Genomic DNA, 19,355 nt, shown 5'->3' with positions numbered 1-19,355 from the left:
GCCAGTAAATGAATTTTTTAAATGCATTAACTCACAAGAACAAAAAGGATGAGAGAGAAAATTATAGGAGCAAAAGTTTGGATGCTGGCAAGTTCAATACGCCCTAGAAAACGTAGTCCTGAGCTGGCCGCAGGGGGAACTAAGAGGCGATGACCTGAGTTGTACCACGGAATACCCCCAAATCACGTCACTAGCAGTTGAAGTTCACAGGATCTGGCAACTGAGCTAATACCCTCTAGGCAGGAAAATATGAATAGTTCAAGTAAATAGACATGAAGATATTGATGATGGAAGTTCCCCAGTAAAACAACAGAATAGCTTCTTTCATTCTTAATGGTCCATCCACATGTGCAGAGTTAGCAATCAGCTTTTAGTGCCCTACTCTTAAAGGGGAACAGACAGCCTAGTTTATTTCTGAGTAGATCCTTTAATATGAAAGAGGAAGATAAAAAAAAATCTTTACTATCCTCAGAGACATATAAAATGAGCTATGGGCTACATGAAACAAAAATAGGATTTTTTAAAACTAGGAAATCATGAGCTCTTGGAAGTTAAAACTATAATAATCTAAATAAAAAATTCATTAGAAAATTGATAAATATAAATAAGAAAATCTCTCAGAAAGTAGAGAAAATAAAAAGAATTGAAAACAGCAAAGACAAGACAACTGGAGGATCAGTCTGAGAAGTTCAACATCTAAAAAACAGAATAATAAAAACTGTAAGTTCTAGGAGAAAATTATAAAAAAGCCACTTAAGAAACAAAAGTTTTCAGTTTGAAATGATGTATCAATTGCCCAATAAATGAAAACAGACTATAAGAAGGCATATAATCACAAAATTTTATAGTAGTAGGGACAATAGCAAAGTTCTAAAAGCTTTCAGAAATTAAAAGCAAAAACAGGTCATATACAAAAGACAAAGACACTAAAAGACAGTGGAGGACACTGCCTCCAAAATTCTGAGCAAAAATCATTTCCAACTTAGAATTCTATACCCAGCCAAACTATTGATAGTCTGTGAAGGTTGAATAAAGACCTTTTCAGACATGCCAGATCTCAAAAATTTATTCCTATGCAGCCTTTCTCAAGAAGTTACTTGAGGGGGTATTACACCAAAGCAAGAGCATAACCCAAGAAGGAAAAGAACATGGGATCCAGGAAACAGATGGGACTCAATAGAGAGACACAGAGATCTCCAAAGATGATGGTAAATGAAGATTGAGCACGAGCTGTCAGTTGTGCCCTAGTGCAGATTAGAGCAGGTCCAAAGACTCAGAAAAGATAAAACTAATGAATCCCTGTGTTTGAGTGGATTGAAAGAACATTTCCACAATCTGAAGAGAGTTTAGGGTTAACTTAATGATGAGTACAGAGAAAACAAAGCACATGAAACAAGAAATTTAGTAACTTTAAGAGAAACAAAAACTTGGGCAACAAATGAAAATAGTTGCATAAAAATGGTACAACTCCAAATAGCCTTTTATAGATATAATATTGCAACATTGTATGTTGTTCTAACCAAAGATATAACATAAGTATAATGGAAGGATGAATGGAATGGAATCGTGACCAGATACACTAGAGATAAGAGGGGGAGAAAATCTAAATCCTCATTTCTCAAAGAGAGAAGTCAATAGATACTGCCTAAAATTTTTAAAAAAACATAAAGTATTCACAGAAGCATACTCTTTGAAGGCATGAAGTTAAGACACTGAAATCAACAGTAGAAGGGAGTTGAAATGGTTGGGAGACTCCACGAGTTGGTGTGGCACCCTGGAGGACTGCTCGTGTACTCGTGCAATGCTTCCCATGTAACCATTTGACTCTCTGATGTTCGTGTATAACTCATGAAAATTAAGATGAAATTTAAAAAATAAAATCAGTGGGTATGTCTCAGGAGAAGGTGGGTGCTAGGGAAATATTTTAATGTGCTTTTGCTGTGAAATTTGCATTTAAGAAACAATATCAAAGAGAACCAACTAAATATTCTTTTTGATTACTTTGATACACATGAATCAATTCATTATGTGAAATCCATACTTTCATCATAAAGAATGTTAAAACAGTACAAGCTCCTTGGAAAGGGAAAAGCTACAGGACAAAGCAAGCCACACATTCAGCTACGGCCAGCGAGCAGCTGAGCAGGACTGAAGTGCAGGAGACAGCTTCCCAGCCTGCTGAACAGGGCATCAGATTACAAAGAGGGAAACCTAAAGGTCTATGGGTGAATAGAGAGCAGCCAGGAGAAATTTAAAGAGAAAGGAGAAAAAAGCTTGACAGGATAATGGCAACCAAAGCCAGAAGCACGTCCCTCACAGAGGGGCGGGATGACAGAATTCCTCTGATTTCAGAACTGGAAGTAGATTTTCCCACTTTCAGGAACAGTGAATCATATTAGAACACATTGTACAGTCAGTCTGACCAAACATTTGTCTAACATTGAGTAATCTTTAAGGCCTAAAAAATTTTAATTCTACCACAATCTGAAGAATAAATCCTTAAAAAAAAGAAATACAGAAAAATAACCTTTCTCTTATATTTCTCAAATCAATGTTGTGACAAGGGCCATGCTAGTTTATGGTAGGTTGTATGACTATTGTCCATTGTCTAGTAGAGCGTATTTTTCCATAATCATTTCATAATTTTCTGCTGTTGTAACTTGAGCTAGTATAAACCAATCACTGGGACAATTTTGTTTTTGTACATAGAGTCAATCGAATTTAGGCTTGCATATGCAAAGAGCGGATGGTTCAAGATTTTCTCTCCTGGCTTCCCTGACTCCGTGTTTTGGCCATTCTGGTGCCTGGTACTTTTCAGCCCTCCCCTAGGGTGTTAGGAGAAAAAATGATGCAGATATATTCAACAATTTATTTTTCTGTTTTCTACCAGGATCACTATTCAATATTAGCTTTAATTAGATTTGAAGACTACTTCTAGGTCTCATTCATTCGTACTCACCCCACCTTCCCTATTTTATAGATTTCTCCTTGGGTGATAAAAATTAAATTCTAAAGAATTTGGTGGGCTTTTTTTTTTTTTATAAACTCTTAAGGAGGGTTCCAGAGTCAGACACGTAGTTGTAACTTGCAACTTCAGGCATTAGCGTGGGCAGCAAGAAGGCCTTGGGGTTTTACTCGTACAAAGCCTCAAAGATTTCATGGAAGAGATCATTGAGAAGTTGGAGTTCATAGTTGGCATCTACCCACATCCCTCCACCTCTCCATATCAAAATATAAAAAGGCAACTAGGAAATAATGGCTTCTCCTTAACTGAGGAGGAGCTGTTCAAATAGAAAAGAAAAGCATCCTAAAAAGAATGTCAGAGCAAAGTAGCCTAGGGGCGAAAGGAGGGGATCATTTGAAGGGCCTTTTAGGAAAAATTGCCTGTGGAGAGGGTGGAGCATTGTATGAACGATTAATATAAAGGAGGCGCCAGGGGGCGCTGCTGGCCCAAGGCTGGGGAGCCCTGGAGCAGGTATCTTTTATCCGCAGATTCAGGTGGAAGATGCCCACAAGGGACAAGCGAGAAATCAAACCTGCGAGATGTCATGACACCAGCAAGAGGACAGGTGGTTAGTGTCTCTTGGCAGAGGGAGCAGATAAAAGGAGTGGAGACCCATCTTTGCGGAATGTAGGTTGGGCTGCAGTAGCTGAGGAAAGAGAACCTGAGTTTAGTGATTTCTCCTCTGGTAAAGTCAGGAGACCCAAGAGTGAATAAAACATGCTTCCTGTTTTCAAACAACTTTCAGACTACTTCCATTAGTTTTACTAAAACGATATTTTTTTCAATAAATACTTTACATACCACATACCAAAATCATTTCCAGATGGATTAAAGAGCATATATAAAACTGGAAAAAAATAGAATTGAAAAGTTATTATAAATTGGAAGAGAGAAGGGGATTTCTAAGCATAAAAGCAGTGGAAAGACTAGAGAAGAGATTGCCACATTTAATGACAAAGGTGATAACTTCTGAATATTAAAATATGAATCAAATACAGACAATGGGCTGAGAAAAATTTTGTTAAAAAGAGACAACAGGTTAATATTTTTATTATATGGAGAACACACACACTGTTTCCGGGTGGTGCGTAGGGCTTGAGGCCCGGGGCTGCCCCTGCTGCCACCAACATGGAGACTGTACCAAGTCGCTTTCTTAGTGCTCAAATGTCTCCAACCTGAAGCTGAAGAAGCCACCCTGGGTGCACACGCCAACGGCCGTGGTGGTGTATGCTCTGGTGGGGTGGTGTCTTACTTCGTCATCACGGGAGGAATATTTTATGTTGTTACAGTTGAACCTCCGAGTGTTGGCTCTATGACTGATGGCATCAGAGGCCTGTAGCTTTCTTGGCCTGCAAAGTAAATGGACACTATACTATGGAAGGACTTGCATGAGCTTCCTGTTTACAATGGGAGGTTTAGGTCCATAATCCTGTACCAATCCAATGCACCAAATATTCCAAAACTCAATAGATTTCTTTTTCTAGTCATTGGATTCATCTGTGTTCTAGTGAGTTTTCTCATGGCTAGAGTATTTGTCAGAAGGAAACTGCCTGGCTATCTGATGGGTTAGGCTGCCTTTTGAGAAGAAATGAGTGGATACTGGATTTGCTCCTGTTAATGAAGTTTTAAAGGCTGTACCAATCCTCTAATAAGAAATGTGGAAAAGAATAAAGAGCAGTAGTAAAAGAAGTATCTAGTGAAGTGTATTAAAGCTTGGACTAGAATTTCTTCTTGATATCAAAGACAAGTTTATCACAGTATTTTTTCCTGCACACCTGTAGTGACGTACCAATGATGTTAAGTGGCGTTTTCCTTTTAAGTTTTCGTTTCTTAAAATATCCTCCATATCTACAACTATAATATTAAATAAAATGATTATTTTGTACAATGCCCTTGACGTTTTTTGGAGACATTTCTGATTTTTTCATAAGTTAATGTAAAATCAGGAAGCAAGATTCCATAAGCTGAGAACTCAGACAGCTGATCCACTTGACCTACAGTGCTTTGCCTTTAAACAGTATGTGATCGTACATTATTGCAGAGATGTGTGTAAGACTGTTTCCTGAACAATAAGATGTATAAAAGAAACAGAAATAAATAATTTTTTTTTTTTTTTTTTTGAGACAGAGTCTCGCTTTGTTGCCCAGGCTAGAGTGAGTGCCGTGGCGTCAGCCTAGCTCACAGCAACCTCAAACTCCTGGGCTTAAGCAGTCCTACTGCCTCAGCCTCCCAAGTAGCTGGGACTACAGGCACGTGCCACTATGCCCGGCTAATTTATATATATATATATTAGTTGGCCAATTAATTTCTTTCTATTTTTTATAGTAGAGACGGGGTCTCGCTCAGGCTGGTTTTGAACTCCTGACCTTTTTTTTTTTTTTTTTTTTTTTTTTTTTGAGACAGAGTCTCGCTTTGTTGCCCAGGCTAGAGTGAGTGCCATGGCGTCAGCCTAGCTCACAGCAACCTCAAACTCCTGGGCTCGAGCGATCCTTCTGTCTCAGCCTCCCTAGTAGCTGGGACTACAGGCATGCGCCACCATGCCCGGCTAATTTTTTATATATATATATCAGTTGGCCAATTAGTTTCTTTCTATTTATAGTAGAGACGGGGTCTCACTCTTGCTCAGGCTGGTTTTGAACTCCTGACCTTGAGCAATCCGCCCGCCTCGGCCTCCCAGAGTGCTAGGATTACAAGCGTGAGCCACCGCGCCCGGCCAGAAATAAATAATTTTTATAATTAAAAAAATATATAGAGAACACATACAAATAAAAGTGAAAAATTACCATGCCCTAATAGAGAAATGAACAAATATCTTGAAAATTCAATTCACAATAAAGAAAACATTCAGGAGACAAACATGAAAAACAGGAAAATGTTATCTTATGGGTACTTGAAGGACTGCAAATTAAAAAGCAGATATCTTAAAACACACATAGAAAAAATTCTTAATGTAGTAACAGGATCTTCTATACACTGCTAGTGAGACTATATTACCACAACTTTTTGGAAAGCAAGTGCAGTTTGGAAGTGTATCAAGAACCTCAAAAATACTTATATTCACTGACTCAGTAATTCTGCTTCTGGAAATCCATCCTATGAAATATTAAAAAATAAGAATTTTATTAATAATTGACAAAATTCACTAAGAGTCATTTATTCTGGAAAAAATTCAAAACAAGTGTCCAAAAATGATTAAATACATTACAATGAAACAGTTAATTCAAACTGTTATGATGATTACATTAACATTACTAACATAGAAATGCTACAGTGTTAAATGAATGGGACAAAGTACAAAAGTTACATTCATTTTGATTATAATTGTTTTTGGGTTTTTTTGTTTTTTGAGACAGGGTCTCACTCTGTGCCCCTGGTAAAGTACAGTGGCATCAGCATAGCTGCTCACTGCAACCTTCACCTCCTGGGCTCAAATGATCCTCCTGCCTCAGCCTCCTGAGTAGCTGCGACTATAGACATGTACCACCACAGCTGGCCAATTTTTCTATTTTCTATTTTTTGTAGAGATGGGGTCTTGCTCAGGCTGGTCTCAAACTCCTGGCATCAAGCAATCCTCCCGCCTTGGCCTCCCAGAGTGCTAGGATTACAAACATGAGCCACTGCACCTGGCCTGATTATGATTGTTTTTTAAAATCTACAAATTTTCTTAAAACATACAGAGAGAAAAGACTGAAAACAAAATTTTGTTTGTCTGGGCTAGTTGTCTGGGGGGACTGTGGATTTTTTTCTTTATTTTGTAGACTTTTCTTGTTTTCCAAATTCTAGAAATTCTTTATGATATAAACACCTATTTAAAAATAAAGATTACTTGCATCTCTGTACACTAATAATGAACAATCTGAAAAGGAAATTCAGAAGACAATTCCATTTACAATGGCACTAAAAGAACAAAATACTTAGAAATAAACCTAACCAAGGAGGTGAAAGACTTATACATTTGCTAAAATACATTGCTGAAAGAAGTTAAAGAAGACACAAATAAACAAAAGGGCATCTTGTGTTCATGGATTGGAAAACTTAATATTGTAAAGATGTCCATACTACCTAAAACAATCTATAGATCCAGTGCAGTCCCTATCAAAATCTCAGTGGCATTGTTTGCAGAAATTGAAAAAATTCATATGGATTCTCAGGGAATCCTGTATAGCCAAAACAATTTTGCAAAAGAACAAAGTTAAAGGACTCACATTTCCTGATTTCAAAACATATCACAAAGCCACAGTAATCAAAACATTGTGATACTGGCATGAAAACAGACAGATAGACTAGTGGAATAAAACAGAAAGCCCAGAAATAAACCTTATCTATATGGTCAAATGATCTTCATCAAGGGCACCAAGACCACCCAGTGGGGAAAAGATGATCTCTTTAAGAAATGATGCTGGGAAAACCGGATGTCTATATGCAAAATAATGAAGTTGGACTGTTACCTTACACCATGTAAAAAATTAACTCAAAAGGGATTAAAGATACAACTGTAAGACCTAAAACTCCTACAAGAAAACGTAGAGGAAAAGCTTCATGACATGGGATTTGGCAATGATTTATTGGATATGACACCAAAAGCACAAACAACAAAAGCAAAAACAGACAAATGGGATTACATCAATCTTAACAAATTTTGTGCATGAAAGGACACAATCAACAGTGAAAAGACAACCTATGGAATAGGTATTTATAAATCATATATCTAATAAGTGATTAATATGCAGAACTCCACCAACAACCTCAAAAATGCTTATATTCACTAACTGAGTAATTTTGCTTCTGGAAATTCATCCTATGAAATACTACAAAATATCCGTTGCACCTGCTATTCTTTAGGATAAAAAATTGAAATAAAACAATTTTAAGATAAAAATATTTATATAAAAAATAAAAAAAATTTTAAAAAAGAAATACTACAAAATAAGAATTTTATTTATAAAAAGTGGTTAATATCCACAATTTCCAAAGAACTCCTACAACTCAGCAACAAAAAATTAAATAAGCTGATTAAAAAATGAGCAAAGAATTTGAAGCAATACATATACAAAATCGATATCTCCAAGTGTATTCTAGAAAAAAATTTTAAAAATTAAAAAACAAATAGCCAACAACCATATCAAAAGGTGCTCAATATCACCAATCATCAGGGAAATATCCGCTGGGCGCGGTGGCTCACGCCTGTAATCCTACCACTCTGGGAGGCCGAGGCAGGAGGATTGCTTGAGGTCAGTAGTTTGAAACCAGCCTGAGCAAGACCCAGTCTCTACTAAAAATAGAAAGAAATTGATCAACTAAAAATATATATAGAAAAAATTAGCCGGGCATTGTGGCGCATGCCTGTAGTCCCAGCTACTCGGGAGGCTGAGGCAGTAGGATCGCCTGAGTCCAGGAGTTTGAGGTTGCTGTGAGCTAGGCTGACGCCACGGCACTCACTCTAGCCTGGGCAACAAAGTGAGACTGTCTCCACAAAAAAAAAAAAAAAAGAAAGAAAGAAAGAAATACAAATAAAAACCACAATGAGATACCACCTTATACCTATTACAATATCCACTATCCAAAACACAGAAAATAACAACTGTTGGTGAATATGTTGAGAAACTGGAACCCTTGCACTGTTGATGACAACGTTAAATGGTGCAACTGCTATGGAAAACAGTGTGGCAGTTCCTCAAAAAATTAAAAATACAATTATCACATGATCCAAAGCAATCCCACTTCTGGGTATATATCCAAAAGAATTGAAAGCAAGATCTTTAGGAGCTATTTGCACAGCCAGGTCTATAGCAACACTATTCACAATAGCCAAGAGGTAGAAGCAACCCAAATGCCCTTTGAGGGATGAATGGTTAAATGAAATGTGGTTTACACATACAATGGAATATTATGGGACCTTAAAAAGGACAGAAATTCTGTCACATCCTGTAAGATGGATGGAACTTGAGGACATTATGTTTAGTGAAATAAGCTGGTCACAAAAAGACAAATACTGTATGATTCTACTTATATGAGGTATCTAAAGTAGTCAAACTCATAAAAACAGAAAGAAGAATGATTGTTAACAGGGGCTGAGGGGCGGGGAGAAAGGAAATTATTATTTAATGGCTATAGTGTTTCAGATTTGCAAGATGAAAAAGTTCTGGAGAACTCTTTCACAACAATGTGAATATACTTAACACCATTGAACTATACACCTAAAAATAGTTAATTTAAGATGATAAATTTTCACGTTTTATTTAATAAATCTTAATTGTTATTAATCTTAATAAAAATATTAATAAGCATCAATTTTAATAAAAATCTTCATAAGTACTAATTTTAATAAAAAATTAAGAAGTCAAAAATAAAATAAAATGTCTGTTGAACACCTACCCAGCCACGATTTAAAGTAAAAATTTTTTAAAGAGTTGTCTCTACTTCAAACCACTTTAATATTCTATTGAAACATCTCATATCAAAGTTGCCCCACTGCTTCCATTTTATGAAATCAATCCTCAATTCTGTCTTCATTCTTGTTTTTTAATAATAGCTTTATTGAGATATGATTCACACATCATACCATTCATCTATTTAAAGTATGCAATTCAATGGATTTTAGTATATTCACAAAGTTTTGCAACCATCATCACAATCAATGTTAGAAATATTTTCATCAACTCCCCTTTCCCCTACAAAAATCCCTGTACCTGCCACTCCACTTACACTCCCCTCCTAGCCCTCAGGCAATCTCTAATCTACTTTCTGTCACTATAGGATTGTCTAGTCTTGACATTTCATACAAATGGAATCATATACTGTGTAATCTTTTCTGACTGGCTTCTTTCACTTATCCTATTGTTTTCAAAGTTTATCCCTGCTGTAACATGTATCAGTACTTAATTCTATTTTATTGCTAAATAACACTCCATTTTATGGATATAACACATTTTTTTCCTCCATTCATCAGTTGATGGACATTTGGGTTGTTTCCACCTAATGGCTATTATGAATAATCCTCCTCAGAACACTCATATGCAAGTTTCTGTATGTTCTCATTTCTCTAGGGTATATACCTAGAATTGGAATTGTTGGGTCATAAGTTAACTCTATTTTGAAGCTTTTGAGGAAATGAAAAATTGTTTTCCAAAGCAGCTTAGCCATCTTACATTCCAACCAGCAATGTAGAGGGTTCCCGATTTCCCCACATCCTGCTAACACTTTTCATTAACTGTCTTTTTAATTGTAGCCTTCCTAGTAGGCAAAAATTGATGTCTCATTATGATTTTGATTTTGATTTCATTTTCAAGGCCAATGATGCTGAGCATCTTTTCATGTGATTATTGGCCATATTTATATTTTCCTTGAAAAATTTTCTATTCAAAATTTTTTTCCATTTTTATATTGAGTTGTCATTTTGTTATAAAATTGAAAAGAATTCTTTATATATGCTATATATAAGTCCCTTATCAGATATATGATTTGCAAATATTTTTTCCCATCCTATGGTTGTCTTCCCACTTTCTGGCAGTTTTCCTTTGCTGTACAAAACTCTTTAATTTTGATGAAGTCCAATTTATCTTTTTTTTATTTTGTTGCTCATATATTTATATGTGTTATAGCTGCAAAACCATTGCCAAATCCAAGGTCAAAAATGTATGTTTTCTTCTTAAGAGTTTTATAGTTTTAGTTCTTACATTTAGGTCTTATATCCATTTATTTACATTTATTTATCTTTTATTTATTTATTTATTTAGACAGAGTGTCACTCTGTTGCTCAGGCTACAGTGCCAAGGTGTCAGCCTAGCTCACAGCAACCTCAAACTCCTGCCCTCAAGTGATCCTCCCACCTTGGCCTCCCAGGGTGCTAGGAATACAGACATGAGCCACCATGCCCAGCCTTATTTTGTTTTTAATTGGCACAATAATTATATATATTTATGGGGTACAGGGTCATGTTTTAATGCATGTATACATTGTATAATGATCAAATCAGGATAATTAGCATGTCCATCATCTCAAATACCTGTTATTTCTTATGGAGGGGACATTCAAAATTCTCTTTTCTAGCTCTTTTAAAATATACTATACATTATTGTTAAACTATGGTCACACTACTGTGCAACAGAACACCAGAACTGATTTCTCCTATCTAACTGTAACTTTGTACCCATTGACCAAGCTCTCTCCATCCCTCCCCACCCATCCCTAGCCTCTAGTAACCACTATTCTACTCTCTACTTCTATGAGATCAACCTTTTTTAGATTCCACATATGAGTGAGTTCATGCAGTATTCATCTTTCTGTGCTTTCATGCAGTATTCATCTTTCTGTGCTTGGCTTATATAATTTATAATGATCTCTAGGGTCATCCATGTTGTTGCAAATGACAATATTTCATTCTTATTAATGGCTGAATAGTATATCATTGAGTATATATGCCACATTTTAAAAATCTATTCATCTGTTGATGGACACCTAGATTGAGTCTTATCTTGGCTATTGTGAATAGTGCTGCAATAAACATGGGAGTGCAGATATTAGAGCCATTTTGAATTTTTTCGTACATTGTGTGAGGTAGGGGTCCAACTTCATTCTTTTACATGAGAACCTCCGATTATCCCGGCAACGCTGAATTTCAATTAAATTGTCTTGGCACCCTTGTCAAAAATTTATTAACTATAAATTTATTGACTATATACAGTTTATTTCAAGACTCTCCATTCTATTCCACTAAGTTATAACTAAGACATTATGACAATGCTACACTGTCTTGATTGCTGTAGCTTACTTAATAGCAAGTTTTTAAGTCAGAAAGTATGAGTCTTCCAACTTCATGTTGCTTTTTCAAGATTATTTAACAATAGGCATATGGGGTTTAGGATCAGCTTGACAATTCTGGCAAAGAAATCAGCTGGAATTTTGATAGGGAATGCATTGAATCTGTAGATCAATTTGGTAGTATTGTCATCATAACAATATTGAGTCTCTCAATGAACATGGGAGGTATTTTCCATTTATTTATGTCTTTTTGAATTTCTTTCAAAAATAATTTTTAGTTTTAAGAGTATAAATTTTGGATTTGTTTTGTTAAATTTGTTCTAAAGTATTTTATTACTTTGATGCTATTGTAAATGCAGTTGTTTTCCTAATTTCACTTCTGGATTGTTCATTTCTTGCATGTAAAATACAGTTAATTTTTTAATTGATCTTACATCCTACAATCTACTGAACTAATTTATTTGTTCTAATAGTTTTTAATGTATTTTTATGATTTTCAGTATATAAAATAATTTCATCTGCATATAGAAATAGCTTTAATTCTTTCTTTTCAATCTTGATCTCTTTTATTTTGTTTTGTTGCCTAATTGCCCTGGCTAGAACTTCCAGTACAATGGTGAACAGAAGTGACAAGAGCAAATATCTTTGTCTTGTTTCTGATCTTAGGGGGAACGTGTTCAGTCTTTCACCTTTAAGTAGAATATTAGCTGTGGCTTTTTCATAGAATCTCTTTATCATATTGATAAAATTTCTTTCTACTCCTAGTTTGTTGTGTTTTAATCATGAAGGAATGTTGAATTTTCTTTTGTGGTGTTTATTGAGATAATCGTGTGGTTTTTGTCTTTTAAAAATTACTATAGTAAAATACATTAATTGACCATTCCCTCCAGTTGAAAGTACTCTACTTTCTTTTTTTGGCTCTTGTTATTCTATTTTCTTCCTACCACCTGGGTTCTTTTTTCTCAGTCTCCTTGTAAGTGCTGAGTGCCCCAAGGGTCTGTTCTGAACCCCCTTCTCTTCTCAGCCTGTGCTCTCCTTAGTATGTCATTAGTTCCATGAAGGGCCTCAAACACATAAGGTATTTCTAGCCCCATCTCTTCTTTGAGCTCAGAGCATATCCTGCTGCTTCCTCTCTATCTACATTTTCTGTTGAAAACTCAAACTTAACTTGCTGAAAACAAAATGATTGTTTTCCACTCCTTTCTAAGTCTTCCTTATGTGAACTAAAATAAAATTTTAAGGCACACACACACACACACACACACACACACACACACACACACACACACCGGCTGACTGAATGGACCCCTCGTGGCCAAAGGAATATCCTAAAACTAAATTTCCTGCCAGGAGGAAGGCGGTCAGACATGCCTCATCATGCCCCCATCCCTTCATGGAGACATCCTTTGTAACCCATTAACAGGCCTAGGAGTATGTAAAACACAGCTGCAGGTACTCAATTTACACTGCAAATATATGTCCAGTGCCTTATCTCTGATAAACAGCTCCTTTGGTTAGAACATTCCAAGCCTTTAGACAAAGCTTCATGTCTTTAACCAATTACAAGTCAAAGAATCTTTAAACCCACCTATAACCTGTAAGCGCACCCCCCTCAAGATTGCCCACCTTTTGGGGCCAAACCAATGTATGCCTCCATGTATTGATTTATGAATTTACCTGTAACCCCTGTCTCCCTGAAATGTATAAAAACCGAACTGTAACCCAGCCACACTGAGTCCACTTGCTCAAGGCTTCTTGGATATGGCTCCGGGTCATGATCCTCAAATTTGGCTCAGAGTAAATCATTTTAAAATTATTTTATAGAGTTTGGCTTCTTTTCCATTAACATTTATCTCAGTTAATGTCCCTCAAATGCACTCTTTTTAAAAGCCAAAAACTGGAAATCATCTTAATTCTTCTTTTTCCTCCATCCTCCAATCCTGTCATTTATACCTCAGAAATGTATCTGGGCATCAACGACTTATCATCTATATTGCGAAGGCCTTAGCCCACACCGCTGGAAGAGAATGTAAGAGCTTCTCGCACCTTGCTGCCCTATCATCAATTTTCTATGTAGCAGCCCAATTTAGGTTTTGAAAAACTAAATCACATCATACCACTTACTTTAAATGTCCATTGTCAGATTATTATTCAGCCTTAAAGAAGGAGATCCTGCCATTTGCAACAACATGGGTGAAACTAGAGGACATTATGCTAAATTAAATAAGCCAGACACAGAAAGCAAAGATTGCATTATCTTACTTATATAGGGAATCTTAAAAAACAAAAAAACTCTCAAAAACATAGAAACAGAGAGTAGAAAAGTGGTTAGGGGAAAAGGAGGGGATGGGAAAAATGGGGAGATAGAGTTTAAAAAATAATTCTGGCTGGGCGCAGTGCGTGCCTATGATCCCAGCATTTGGGGAGGCCAAAGCAGGAGGATCAGTTGAGGCCAGGAGTTCAAGACCAGTATGTGCAACATAGTGTGACCCTGTCTCTATAAAAAATAAAAACAGAAAAATTAGCCAGGCATGGCAGTGCACGCCTGTAGTCCCTCCCAGGTACTTGGGAGGCTGAGGAAGGAGGTTCACTTGAGCCCAGGAATTTGAGGTTGCAGTGAGCTATGATGACATCACTGCACTCCAGCCAGGGCAACAGAGTCTCAAAAAACAAAAAATTCTGTTGCCTTTCTATTCCATCACAATAAACCGCCAACCTCTTGCCTATAAAACCCAACATGATCCCAACCTCTTACTATGGCCTATAAAACCCAGTATGACCCGGGCCTTGACTATGTCCCCCCGCGTCCCTCGTTCACCATACCCACACACACTATCCTTAGTTCCGTCCTGTAACGTGCCAAGTTTCCTCCTGCCCCACGGAATGTCTGGCTCTTTCTCATCATTCAGAATTTAGCTCGAATGTTTTCTACCCTGAATCTTCTACTGACATCTTAAGAAGCAATGCTCACACTTTATCCCACCCCAGCCACTCTTTATATCATTACCCTGCTTTATTTTCTTCATAGTATTTATCATGATGTGAAACTATTCCATGTATTTGCTTACCTTTTGTGTTAAGTCTGTTTGGCATTGCTATCAGGGAAATACCTGAGGCTGAGGGATCTACAAACAGAGGGGGTTCATGCGGCCGAGGCCGCACAAGCACGCCGGAGGGCCGGGGAGCTTCCAGTCAAGGCGCAAGGTGGCGCGGGTGGGGAAGGCGTGTCACAGGGCGGGTGGGGAAGGCGTGTCACAGGGCGAGACAGGGAGCAAGAAGGGGCTGGGGACGAGGTGCCAGGCTCCCTTAAGCAACTGTCTCTCCCGGGGACTGACACAGTGAGGCCCACCCATCACTGCAGGGAGGGCACCAGCTGTCCATGAGGACCCGCCCCATGGCCCAGACACCTCCCAACAGGCCCCGCCTCCAACACTGGGGATCAAATTTCAACACGGGATTTGGAGGGACCAAGCTATATCACCTTTCTAAAAAACAGAAAACAAAAAACCTCCATCTTCCTCCAATAGGTAATGTAATGAATGTGGCTTCAAACAGTGTCTGACTCGTAGTAGATGCCCAATTAACATTTGTTGAAGGAATGAATGAGTAGGACATCTGAGACACAAATATAGTAAAAACAGGGTAGCTTTCCTGAAATAACTTGTCATTTAGAAAAGGAAATATATATTCATTCATCCATTAAAAATAGTTCTGAGTATCCAGTATGTACATTGGGAATACAAAGCTGCTCACTGTCTTTGTCTTGGATCAGGCCCTCACCACTAGCTGCTTTAATTTCTACAATAATCTCAAAATGTTGTAGTTTTTTTACGAACATTGTCAAACATTTACAAAAGTAGAGAGACCAGGCCGAGGGAGCGTGGGTGGTTCACACCTGTAATCCTAGCACTCTGGGAGGCTGAGGTGGGTGGATCGCTCGAGGTCAGGAGTTCGAAACCAGCCTGAGCAAGAGTGAGATCCAGTCTTTACTAAAAATAGAAAGAAATTAATTGGCCAACTAAAAATATTTAGAAAAAATTAGCTGGGCATGGTGGCGCATGCCTGTAGTCCCAGCTACTCAGGAGGCTGAAGCAGAAGGATTGCTTGAGCCCAGGAGTTTGAGACTGTTGTGAGCTAGCTGATGCCACAGCACTCACTCTAGCCTGGACAACAAAGCGAGACTGTCTCAAAAATAAATAAATAATAATAAAATAAATTAATTCAGTCAATATGTATGGTTTGTGTTGATTATACTTCAATAAAGCTGTTTAAAACAAAAACAAAGATAATGCATGTCACTGGGCTCTATTTCAATCACTATTTCAAGTGAACATTGGTAAGATCAAGATAACCACGTTTGATATGGGAAAGTACATGGCACATGGCCCACTCCTGGGCACCACTCACTGGTGACCACTATTGGTCAGCCAATAACTGTTGACCAATTTTTTTCCATACAAGATACAAGAGAGATCAAAAATTCTAAGATTATTCTTTTTTAAAAAAATAGAGTGAAACAATTAGGTAAACATCTGGAAAAATAACTTGAATACCCTAATAACTTATGTCAGAATAAGTCTCAGAAGGAGCAAAGAAATAAATATGAATAATGAAACCTCATAAGTACCATAATATCTGGTTTGAGTTGGTGTCAAATTAAAATTAAAAACCAAACAGGCCGGGCGCGGTGGCTCACGCCTGTAATCCTAGCTCTCTGGGAGGCCGAGGCGGGCGGATTGCTCAAGGTCAGGAGTTCAAAACCAGCCTGAGCAAGAGCGAGACCCCGTCTCTACTATAAATAGAAAGAAACTAATTGGCCAACTGATATATATATAAAAAATTAGCCGGGCATGGTGGCGCATGCCTGTAGTCCCAGCTACTCGGGAGGCTGAGACAGAAGGATCGCTCGAGCCCAAGAGTTTGAGGTTGCTGTGAGCTAGGCTGACGCCACGGCACTCACTCTAGCCTGGGCAACAAATCGAGACTCTGTCTCAAAAAAAAAAAAAAAAAAAAAAAAAAAAAAAACCAAACAAACTAAAAAAGAAGTACATCATAATAAAATCATGGGGATTTCAAAAAATGAAGTTGTGAGAGACAATTATGACCCAAAACCCAAAGCAAGAAAAGAAATGTTTATTTAATTTGACAACAATAAAAATAGAATTTCTTCATAGTAAAAACTATAATGACCAAAATCAGAAGACAGCTGACAAACTGAAACAAAATTTCTGCAACTTACATCATAGTTTAAGAGCTAATATGCATAACAGAGCTCTTACCAAATTGATGAGTGACATATCAATAACCTAATAGAAAAAAACTGGTACAAGATATGAACAATTTACAAAAAAGGAAATATTAATACAAATAGCCCTTAAATATATGAAATGATACTTAAATTCACTCTCAGTAATAGAAACACACCTTTGGTTGCTAAAATTAGGGCAAGCAAGTAAAATAATTAATTTCACTACATCTTGATCCTTGTTCTTTTAATATTCTATATGATCAAATGGGCAGAATACATCAAGCCCTTCTGCAACATGCAGAGGTACTGTGGTTGCTTGGAGGAAAAGCACCTGTGCAATTGAATTGCAAAGTGAACAAGCCTCTTTTTTCAAGAAACACCATTTTTATTGGGGAAAAAAACCTGATAAACTATGGTTATTCAGACATGAGTATTTGGAAGATATTTCCCTGGAAATGAACAAAGTAGGCATGTCACTATGAGGAAAACAATAGCCATTGTCAATGATGAAATTTGAGCTTTCAAGCTACAGTTAGAACTTTGGCAAACTAGTATCTGTCACTGTGAGCTTCATAATACTTAAAGACTTTTCTGACAAGATCAGTAGCATTGTTAACAAATGCAATTTTTTGATTTGTAAAATCAAAATATGTCAACATTTAGAAAATCTGCATGAGTCAGTGAACCAATATTTTCCCAAAGACCAATGCATGATGTTACAAAATCATGCATGGGTATGAGACCCATTCAAAGCACAAGAGAGGCCAATAGATTGTGATGTAACAGAGTACAAAAAGTTCACTAATGTGAATGTTCAGATTCCCCCTGTTAACTAATTGTTAGGAAACTCCCACCTGGTAGTTTGGGTGTAATATCAAAGAATATCCACAAATATCTGAATAGGTTATTAAAATCTTCCTCCCTCTTCCAACCACATATCTGTGTTCATGCAGATTTTCTACACATAACATGCTTCAACCAAAGCAACAAACATATTGTGCATGGAACATGGAGAAGTCTTATGCAGAGCAGATATAAAAGATTGAATTGTCTTCTATTAAGACAGATATTAAAAAGACTTGCAAAAACATAAATAACAATGCTGTTCTTCCCACTGAACTTTTTTGTTGTGAAAAATATAACTATTTTTCATAAAAATGTTAACTCATGGGTTTATTATTTTTTTAAATTAATAAATGTTTCTAAATTTTTTCTGTTTTAATTTCTAATATTGAAAGTATTAACAGCTATAGCCCATATAAGCAAAAGATCCTTATAGTATTCAATAATTTTTAGGCATGTAATGAGTTCCTAAGACCAAAAAGTTTGAGAATTGCTTACTCAATTGCCCAAACTGAACCCAGAAAAATAGATATGAAGGCAAATAAAATACCACTGAATAAATTAATAAAGTATGTAGTTACCAGGCAATAAAACATACATTCTACCTAATCTTTAAGGCACACATAACCACACTACTATATAAACTTTTCCAGGGCATGAATAAAAAGCCTCCAAATTTGTTTCTATGATGCCAGCACAACTTCAATACACACACACACACACACACACACACACACACACATCTTTTTAAAAATCTCATTTATAATACGCTTTGTAAAGAGATATTTATTCCACAAATGCAAGAAAGGCTCAATATTAAGAGATCTATTCACCATATTCATTGATCACAAAAATCCTATGAACACCTGCTTAGTTGTTGAAAAGTCATTTGATAAAATCCTGAGTCATTTCAAAATAAAATCATAAAATTACTAGAAGAAACCATGGGTTGATTTTTAAAAAATAATCTCAAAATGGTTCTTAGCAACTGGTTTCTTGGTGAGTCCCAATCTAGTGGGGTATAAACATAGAAAAGTCTTATTTTAATTTTAATTACTGGTTTCAACTATATTGTGTCATCACCTTTTCCCATCCCTTAATAAAAATCTACGAAAGAGTCTATTACTTTCTGGTAACTTCCGGTTATTAAAACTCAGTCCAGGCTGGGCGCGGTGGCTCACGCCTGTAATCCTAGCACTCTGGGAGGCCGAGGCGGGCAGATTGCTCGAAGTCATTAGTTTGAAACCAGCCTGAGCAAGAGCAAGACCCCGTCTCTACTATAAATAGAAAGAAATTAATTGGCCAACTAATATATATATATATATATACAAAAAATTAGCTGCGCATGGTGGCACATGCTTGTAGTCCCAGCTACTCGGGAGGCTGAGGCAGGAGGATTGCTTGAGCCCAGGAGTTTGAGGTTGCTGTGAGCGAGACTGACGCCAGGGCACTCACTCTAGCCTGGGCAACAAAGTGAGACTCTGTCTCAAAAAAAAAAAA

General features: G+C 36.9%; 1 pseudogene; it reads left to right on the top strand.

The window, feature by feature from the left end:
• The first annotated feature begins 1,558 nt into the window (after nucleotides 1-1,558).
• LOC105876399 (oligosaccharyltransferase complex subunit OSTC-like) lies at nucleotides 1,559-4,574 on the top strand (annotated as a pseudogene).
• The last annotated feature ends 14,781 nt before the right edge of the window (nucleotides 4,575-19,355 follow it).

This window comes from Microcebus murinus, chromosome 7, assembly GCF_040939455.1.
Source record: "Microcebus murinus isolate Inina chromosome 7, M.murinus_Inina_mat1.0, whole genome shotgun sequence".
Classification (NCBI taxonomy): domain Eukaryota; kingdom Metazoa; phylum Chordata; class Mammalia; order Primates; family Cheirogaleidae; genus Microcebus; species Microcebus murinus.
Note: the sequence above shows the minus strand (reverse complement) of the source record. Positions and strands in the feature narration are given on the sequence as shown.